Genomic DNA, 9231 nt, shown 5'->3' with positions numbered 1-9231 from the left:
TCTGTTTACAGCCTCCAAGAGCTGGGATTACAGGTGTATGCCATCACGCCCAGTCTCAATTACAGTCTGTATGCCCCAGGGGTGGGGCCAGCATGGTACACCCAGGGATTAAACCTCTGTCCCCTGTGCCTGCTAGCAAGTGCTTTAATCCACTGAGCTATTTGGCCAGCCCTGTAAGAGTGTTACTTTAAAAACTGTGGAACACGCATTTAATAGAAAGTGCCCCAAAGTAATTAACTTCCTCCTGTTCTGATAAACTGCAGTCTCTCCTTTCCTGGCCTTAAATTTTATAACATCACTTTACACATCCATGTTGTGATCAAACTGAGTTAGCTGCTATTCGTTGAATGTCTAATTTACTACCCATTTCCATGTGTTTGCTTAGCACATAGCTACCTGCAGTGTTTGAATGCTTTGAAATCTCTGTTCTCTGAGCAAATCAATCCTAATGAATTCTCAGGTTCCTATAGAAAACTTAATGAATCCTAATCTGTTTTATAGCTATGATGAGTAAGTAGGTGTCCATATTTCTGATTATGAACCTCTAAAAGGCAGAGGTACATTTTATTGTTAAAGTAGAATTTTCAAAGTGGTAAAATTCACGTGCCTCACTGGCCCCACCCCTGGGCATGCTGAGCTGGCCACAGAGTCCTGGTGTGGTGGCACAAGCCTGTAATCTCAGCGCTGGGGGTGCTGAAAACAGGAAGGTCACTATGAGTCTGAGCTGCTTAGTGAGACCCTGTACCAAATACACAAAAAAGGTAAAATCATAAATCTTATAAAACCATTAAAATAAACATGTATCAAAGGCTTTACTTACAATGGTTAATGAGAGAAGCAGTAAGATACTAAGACTGGTTTAAATGAGAATTTGACTTATAGCGATTTACATTTTTCATGGGACAAATTTAATTTGTACTGTCATCATATTATTACATTTTTTTTATTCTAGCAAAATACCTGATGAAGACTACTTTGTAATGGAAAAGGTTTTTAGTTTATAGTTCTGAGGTTCACTGATCAACATCTGGTCATGGGTTTTTTGCTGGCTGAGTTTCCAGTGAAGTACAGGGAATGTGTTCATGTGTGAACTCTGGGTGCTTTTTCTTCTTATAAAATTGTCCAGATTCAATTACGTGGGCTCCACCAGGAGGACTTTATCTAATCCTAGTCACCATTCAAAGGCCCCATATCTATCCACCATTGTTGTTTGACGTTCCTAATTTCTCAGCACCTTACAAATGGGATTCCATTTCAAGGCATGCAGTTTTAGGGGACACATTCAAATTCTACTCACATCATAGTAGCTATGAATAAATAGATTATTGTGTATTCATACCAGATTTCCATAACTTCATTTCTACCCCACAAAGATATAACAAAGCCCACTCCCCCAAAATTTATCATTTCTAATTCCATGTGTATGTTTACCAAATTGTATAAATTTGTTTTGCTAAGTAGTGCTATTAAAATGATTTCCATAGTCAACTGTGTTTATAGAAGATTTGGATCCGATAAAGTTAGACATGTTTGTTTACTGAATCATTTGGGAGGAGTAGATTGTTTGAAGTAATAAGCTAAATAAAGTGATCCAGGAATGTCTTGAGCAGGCTTTCATTTCATAAAAATGGTTTTAATTTTCATTGCTTATTGTAATTCAATATATCTGGGCTAAACTAGTTCAAAATCAGAAGAATTGGGGGTAGGGTATAGGTACTCAGAATATGTACATGCCTGCTACTTGCCAGGCAAAACTTTTCATAACTTCAAATGTGCTTGAGAGTGAAAATCAGAAATAATCTGATAAATAGGAAGCTAGAGTCTCACAATCCCATTAACATGATGAATTTTCTCTATACAGTAATGCTGTTCTCTTACCTGGAGGAAATGCCACGAAGCGTTGCAGAATATGATACAATTTCACTTGAGATTAAAGCCAGAGCTAACAGAGAGGCAGGTCAGCACTGTGTTTAATGTAAGATTAAACTTTAATTTATAATTTTATCTCCAGCCTAATTAATGAATATGCCTAATTAATTCATGAAAGCAGACTCCAAGTTTACTGACTTCAGACTTTTAGAGGACCACTCGGTAGTTGGTTTCGTAATACTTGTAGCAATTGACTTGTCAAATGATGGATGCACGTGCACACCTGGTCAGATACTGAAGTGTCAGTTTCAGTGTACAACCTGATTTATCCATATTGTTACCCATGATGATACTGCACTGATTAGTGTACCTAACAATTTTAGGGGCCAGAAAATTTTCCAGGCATCTGGGGTCCCATGTCCCTTTCACACCCAAAGTCTCAGAAGTGTTTCTAATTGGTGTTGATGACAAAGATTGGTAAGATGCTCCAGAGTAGGGCTTGCTGGAAGGAAGAAAAACTCCAGAGGCGCTGCTGCGGTGTCCTACCAGTGGCTGAGGCATGATGGGCAGGACGCTATGTATATCCTGTTCTTCTCACTAGACCCTTTCTAGAGAAGGAAGAAAAAGGAATGACATTATGAACAAAATGAGGGGTAAATTCCATGGTGGAAGTACTGAGGATTCATCGTCATCAGAAGTCTATCAGGTGGAAATTAATGTCTGCTGGATTGGAAGAAAATTTTGCATTAACTCATCTTATCACTCAAATAATCACAGCATGCCCATCATGAATGTGTAATTATTGAGTGTCTAATGGGCACTGTAACTAGAGAATATAGAGCTCTCACAACAATGAGGGAAATGAGTTGCCTGTTAATCAGAGAGCATGTCTACATGGGCTGTGGATGTAGCTCAGTGGTCCAGTGCTTGCCTGACGTACAGAGGCCCCGGGTTCAATCTCTACCACTACAAGAAAGAAAAGATGTGCAAATTTATGTGCAGGCAAAGGAATGCACATTGAATGGCTGTTTTAGTGTTGAATTTATATCTAGACTGATCATTGTACATTTAAATTGAGAAGAGGCAATCATCTGTTTTGATTAAAAATGTATAATTTTTTAAAAAGCACTGAATAATCTGGGGGGGGGGAAGGATGACGCAGGATTCCAATCCAGAGCCTTGTATGCATGCTAGGAAAGTGTTCCACAGCTGAGTTACATCCTAGGCTGATAGTTTGTTTCCATAGTTATTGAACTAGTTCCTATGACATAATGCTTATAAAATAGATGCTATTTAATATCAGTGATCTGTTATGAAGCTATTTTATTTTATTTTTAAAAGCTATTTATGTTCTTGGAATTCTATGTTGCTCCAATGCAGACACTGCCATCATCTCTTTATTTATTTTTTTAAGGCACATGGATCACTGAGATCACTAAGAAAAAAATGACAGCCCACAAGGTTCTTCATATCTGAGGAACTTCTGGCCTTTTACTTATAAGGAGACTCTGGAAATGAGAATACTTAGGACAAAATTAAGTACATAAGGACTGGGGAGATAGACCAGCAGTCTAAGCGCCTGCCTGGCAAGCTTGAGGACACAGATTTGATCCCTGGTGCCACATGCCACACAGGCCCAGAACCTCAGGCGTGCTAGGCTGGCCACTGAAACTGGGTGTGGTGGCACACACCTGTAATCTAAGAGCTGGGGAGGCTAACACAGGAGGATCACTATGAGTCCCAACTTCATAGTGAGATGCCATACTAAATAAATAAATAATTGATTAAAAAATAAGTACATATGAGGTTCTTCCTAGAGTTGTGAAATCTGTTGAGGTTTGCTCATATAACTCAAATGAGAGTCAAATAAGAAGAGTGTCAGAGAAAAATTATGTCTTTTGAGGCAGGGGGCTAACACCTTTAATTTGCATACTTACTTTCCTTCTGTATAAGAATCGTCTCTTTGCTGCATAGTGGCATCCTGTGGCTCAATCCCAGGGCTGCTAAAGTACCAAAGGCCACAGTTCAGAGGGACAAGGTGGAGGAGGCATGACGTTCAGGCCTGACCTTCTTTACCACCACCCAGCACTACAACACATAGGTCAGTCTCCCTAGCTTTATTGGGCAGCCCAGCCTTATTTGAAAATGCCTTACATAAGACTTTTACCAGGTTCCAGAGAGAGAGAAATAGGAGAAACAAGGACATTCAAAGAGCAGCTCACTCCTGGGCATTTTCATGCTCTCTGTATGGCTCTTTCCATCCTGTGCTTCCTTTTCCTCACTTCAACCCTGCAAATCTCTTAGTACCCTCAGGAAAAAAAGCAGGTCCTCACCAGCAATAAATCTATGCTCCCCGAATGGCAAGAGATCCATTTTTGCTGTTTAGAAGTGACACGATCTATGGTGTTTTGTTACAGCAACCTGAACAGACTAAGCTAGAAAACATGCCTCTTCTCACAGAGATGGGTCTCCTCCCACACCCCATTCTTCTCTTTCACAGGAGTACATTGTCCTAACTGTGAGTCATTTATTTTGCAACAACATTCCTGGGAGAGTGGGAGAGATTCCACACGGCAGTGGAGATCTTTGCTGACACCCCAAAATAGTTCGCCAGTAAGGAGGTTGGCCTTTCGGGATGGGTTGGGTATGAAAGCACTGAGAGTTGAAGGAGTGGCAGTTTCTTCTGCCACCTGTACAGCTGGAACGTTTCACACACACACACACACACACACACACACACACACACTCCCACACTCACTATACTTCTCAAAGACATAGATTAATCCTGAGAGGTACAGAATTCTGGTTCTCTAATAAGATAATTATTTTTCTCCTGCACAGTTGAATTACTAGTGTAACTCTTTAGGCTGAGCAAAAGGTAAGTTTTTCCTTCACTTATTTCCAATTTTTTTTTTTTTTCCTTTTTGGAGATGGGAGTCTCACTGTGATGCTCAGGTGAGATTTGAACTTGTGATCCTCCTACCTCAGCTTGTCAAGGAGCTGGAATTATAGGCATGCACCAAGGCACCTAGACAAGTAGTACTTTTTAATAGCAAACCTCTTTTCTTCCCAAAGGTCCTGCTGAAGCTCTGGAGTTATTTTAGCTTTGGGGTGGTAGTGGTGTTGGGGGTTTGTTCTTCTAGTTATCTCTTGTTCTAGTTATAGTCTCAAAATACCAATTCAGAAAAATCATGAATTCATATGTTAATTTCTCATTCATTTATTGATTCATCCAATAGAAAAATCTGAGTATGACTAGGTGCTACTATGTGCTACTTGGAACTTGGAACCCACATGATTAAAACAAGATATGCTTTCAGTCCACAAATAGCTCACAATGTAACTAACTCTAATAGCATGTGTAAAGTGCTATTGAAAGTACTAGATTGACACCTGTTTTTCCCAGAAATTGGGAGGCTGAGACACAAGTGTCACAAATCTGAGGGCAGATTGACTGGGCTATGTAATGAATATAAGGCCAGCCTGGACTATATAGCAAGACTGTCTCCAAAAACCTAGACCTTCCAAATGAAAAGAAAGAAAAAACAAAGTGCTAGATAGATAGGCATGGAGCAATGTTTAATTACATTTTTCTTGAAAAGTAATAAGAATTTTTAAAATAAGTAATGGGAAATAACACTTCAGTTTTATTTTATTTTATATTTGTGGGCAGCTCAGCCCATCCTGGGGGCAGGGCTGGCATGGCATGTGGTGTTGGAGATTGAACCACTGTCCCTGTGCACTTGCCTACGCTTGACTAAGGAGAAGATTTAGACCACTGAGCTTTCTTGCCAGCCCAACACTTCGGTTTCAAAGGTTAAAAATATTTCTTTTCCTTTTCCTTTTCCTTTTTTCTTTCTTTCTTTTTTTTTTTTTTTTAACTGGGGATTGAACTCAGGACCTTATGCTTGCCAGGCAGGCACTTATGCCACTGAGCTATCTACTAGGCCCTCTTTTTCTTATATGTAAATATAATTTTTACTTGTACTATATTGGGGATCATATTTGGCTTTTGAAGATGTGTGTGGGTTTGTGTGCTTCTTTAAATAATCTCTATTTCATTAGCAGAAGACACTTCCATGTTCTCTTAGTCACCTTTCTGTCACTGGAGTGAAATAGCTGATCTACTCAACTTGAAAAAGGAGAGAGAGAGAGAGAGAGAGAGAGACAGAGAGAGAGAGAGACAGAGACAGAGACAGAGACAGAGATAGACAGAGAGAGACAGAGAGACAGAGACAGAGAGAGACAGAGACAGAGGGAGAGACAGAGATAGTGATGACAGAGACCAGGGACCAGGTAGAGTTTTCAAAGTCATGTCCACATTGATTTATATTCTTCAACTGGGCCAACCTCTTATTAGTAATCCATTTATCTGTGAACTCATTAATCAATGGCTTAATCTGTTGATGAGGTCAGTGCCCACAGAATGCAGTCACCTGTCCAGGTCCCAATGTCAAACATCTCTGCAAGTCCTCAATACAGGGGCCCATGACACTTCATATTTAACCATAGCACAGGATTTCACCCTAGTGTGATGGGTGATGTTGAGAAGGACAGCCTGATGTTGAGACCTGGAGACTCCATCATCATGGTCGTATCCAAAATGTCTTCCTTTATCTTAAGTATTAAAGATTATCAGAATGCAGATATCAGTTGATCTTATTAGCTTCATCTTTGAAAGAAAGAAAGCTGCTTCTTTCCTTGCACACACAGCCACTCTAACATTTGTAACTCAGAAATCTCTTACTCTTTTTCTGAATTCACCATTGTCTTTGATGAGAGAAGATGAGGGAAAATAAATATGAGTGAAGAGAGGAGGATAAAACTATGAATGAAGGATTACAAGGGATAATAAAGTGTGAAACTCATTTGTCCATCTGTCTTGTAGATATTTAGGGAATGTCTGCTAAAGAGCAGGCACTGGAGTGGACTCCAGAGACAGTGTTCAGTAATAACACACAGAGTAGTGGCCGACAGTTTTTTCCTCTAGTATCAGTGGTGGCCAACTAAAGCCTCTATTTCCCAGGTTCTTTTGCAATTAGCTAAATCACCATTAATACAGTGTGATTCAAATCAATATTTGCTACTTTAAGGAACAAACTTTTTGAAATTTTGCACTTGTTTTCCTCTAGTCTCACCTCTCTCCTTAGTTATAGGGCTATAGAAAGTCTCTGACTCTGAGATGAAACCTATCTGCTGAGGAGAGCAGAGCCATTCTGCTAGTGCCAGCTTGCCCAGCTCTGGAATGTTCTATGAAAGCAAAGTGGATTTGTAGCTTGTGATTCTCTTTGTTAAAGTATTTCAGCCTGTGGTCTAATCAAAACTTAAATACAGAAGTACAGGTCAATCTTTCTAATGAATATAGATGCAAAAATCCTCAAGAAAATACTAGCAAAAAGAATGCAGCAAATTATCAAGAACATTATACATCACGAATAAGTGGAATTAATTACAGGAATGCAGGGATGGTTCAACATATGCAAATTTATAAATACAATACACAACATCAGTAGAGTCCAGAAGGAAAACCACATGATCATCTCAATGGATGCATAAAAACCTTTTGACAAAGTCCAACACTCACTCATGATAAAAACTACAGAGAATTGGAATAGATTGTCTGTATCTCAACTTGATAAAATCCATCTCTGAGAAACCAACAGCCAGCATCACAATAAATGGGCAAAAAAATGAAAGCCTTCTCTTAAAAATCAGCAGCAAACAAGGATGTCCACTGTCTCCACTCCTGTTTTTTAAATTTTATGTATTTGGTACAGGATCTCACTATGCAGTTTAGACTTGTGGTGATCCTCCTGTTTTCAGCATCCCCAGCGCTGGGATTACAGGCATTTGCCACCATTCCTGGACCTGGTGGCTGGTTTAGTGTGCCCTGGGGGTGGGGCCAGCATGGCATGCGGGACCAGGGATCCAACCTTAGTCTGTATGCTTGTGAAAGAAGGTGCTTAGTGTGCTGAGCTATCTCACCAGCCCTCCACTCCTATTCAATATAGTTCTGGAAACATTAGCCAGAACAATTAGGCAAGAGAAACAAACAAAGGGAATAATATTGGAAAAGAAGAAGTGAAATTATCATTATTTGCAAATGACATGATACTCTACATAGAGGACTGCCAAAACTCCACCAAGAGTCTTGTAGATTTAATCACCAAATTCAGTAACAAAACAGGATACAAAATTAACACCCAAAAATCAGTAGTATTTTTGTACACAAACAATGAATGCACTGAGAGAGAAATTATGGAAACCACACCTTTCACAATAACTTCCCAAAAACAAAATTAGGAATCAATTTCACAAAAGATGTAAAAGATTTATACAGTAAAAATTATGGTACTATGAGAAAAAAAAGACTGAAGAGGATTTGAGAAAATGGAAAGATATTCCATGCTCCTGGAAAGGAGGAATGAACATTATGAAAATGGCCATACTGCAAAAATTGTTATACAGATTCAATGCAATCCTGGTTAAAATACCATAAATATACTTCATAGAGCTACAGAAAACTTTCTTCAAATTCATTTGGAACCAGAAGAGACCCATAATATCAAAAGAAATCCTGGACATAAAGGAAATGCAGGAGGTATCATAATACCTGACCACAAATTACATTATAAAGCTACTGTGATAAAGTCAGCATGGATGGTGCTGGCATAAAAATAGACTTGAGGATCAATGAAACAGATGAGAAGATGCAAGAATGACAAGAAACACCCTCAGCCACCTTATCTTTGACAAAGGGGCCAAACATACTCACTGGAAGAAAGATTGTCTTTTTAGTAAATGGAAATGGAAAAATTGGCCTTCCACATGCCAAAGGCTAAAATTAGACCCACATCTATCACCATGCACTAAACTATAGTCAAAATGAATCAAAGATTTAGACATTAAAACAGAAACATTAAATCTTCTGGAAAAAATGTAGGTAGAAATATTCAAGACACAGGGATAGGTAGAGAATTCATGAGCAAATATCAAACAACATGGGAAACACTTCATAGAATCAACAACTGGGATCTCATCTTTTTTAAAATTTCTGCACTTCAAAGGAAATCTCCAACAGATTAAAAGAAAATCCACAAACTGGGAAAAATGTCACAGACAACTGTCCCTCTGACAAATACCTTCTATCTAGAACATATATGAAACAAACAAACAAACAAACAAACAAAATCAGGTCCCCTATGTGGAGAGCTGTGAAGGACCGTGCCTACAAGATGGCGCTGGTTTCCACCTTCCACCCCCCCTCCCCCCCCCGTGGGTGAGCCTTCTCTGTGCACAACAACTCCTTATATGGCCAGGGCTGCTGTCATGATTCGCTTCCGCATATGCTGGACCCATGGG

Source organism: Octodon degus, unplaced genomic scaffold (genome assembly GCF_000260255.1).
Source record: "Octodon degus isolate 3935 unplaced genomic scaffold, OctDeg1.0 scaffold00165, whole genome shotgun sequence".
In the NCBI taxonomy this organism is placed as follows: domain Eukaryota; kingdom Metazoa; phylum Chordata; class Mammalia; order Rodentia; family Octodontidae; genus Octodon; species Octodon degus.
The sequence above is the reverse complement of the archived record's forward strand: the minus strand, read 5'-3'. Positions refer to the sequence as shown.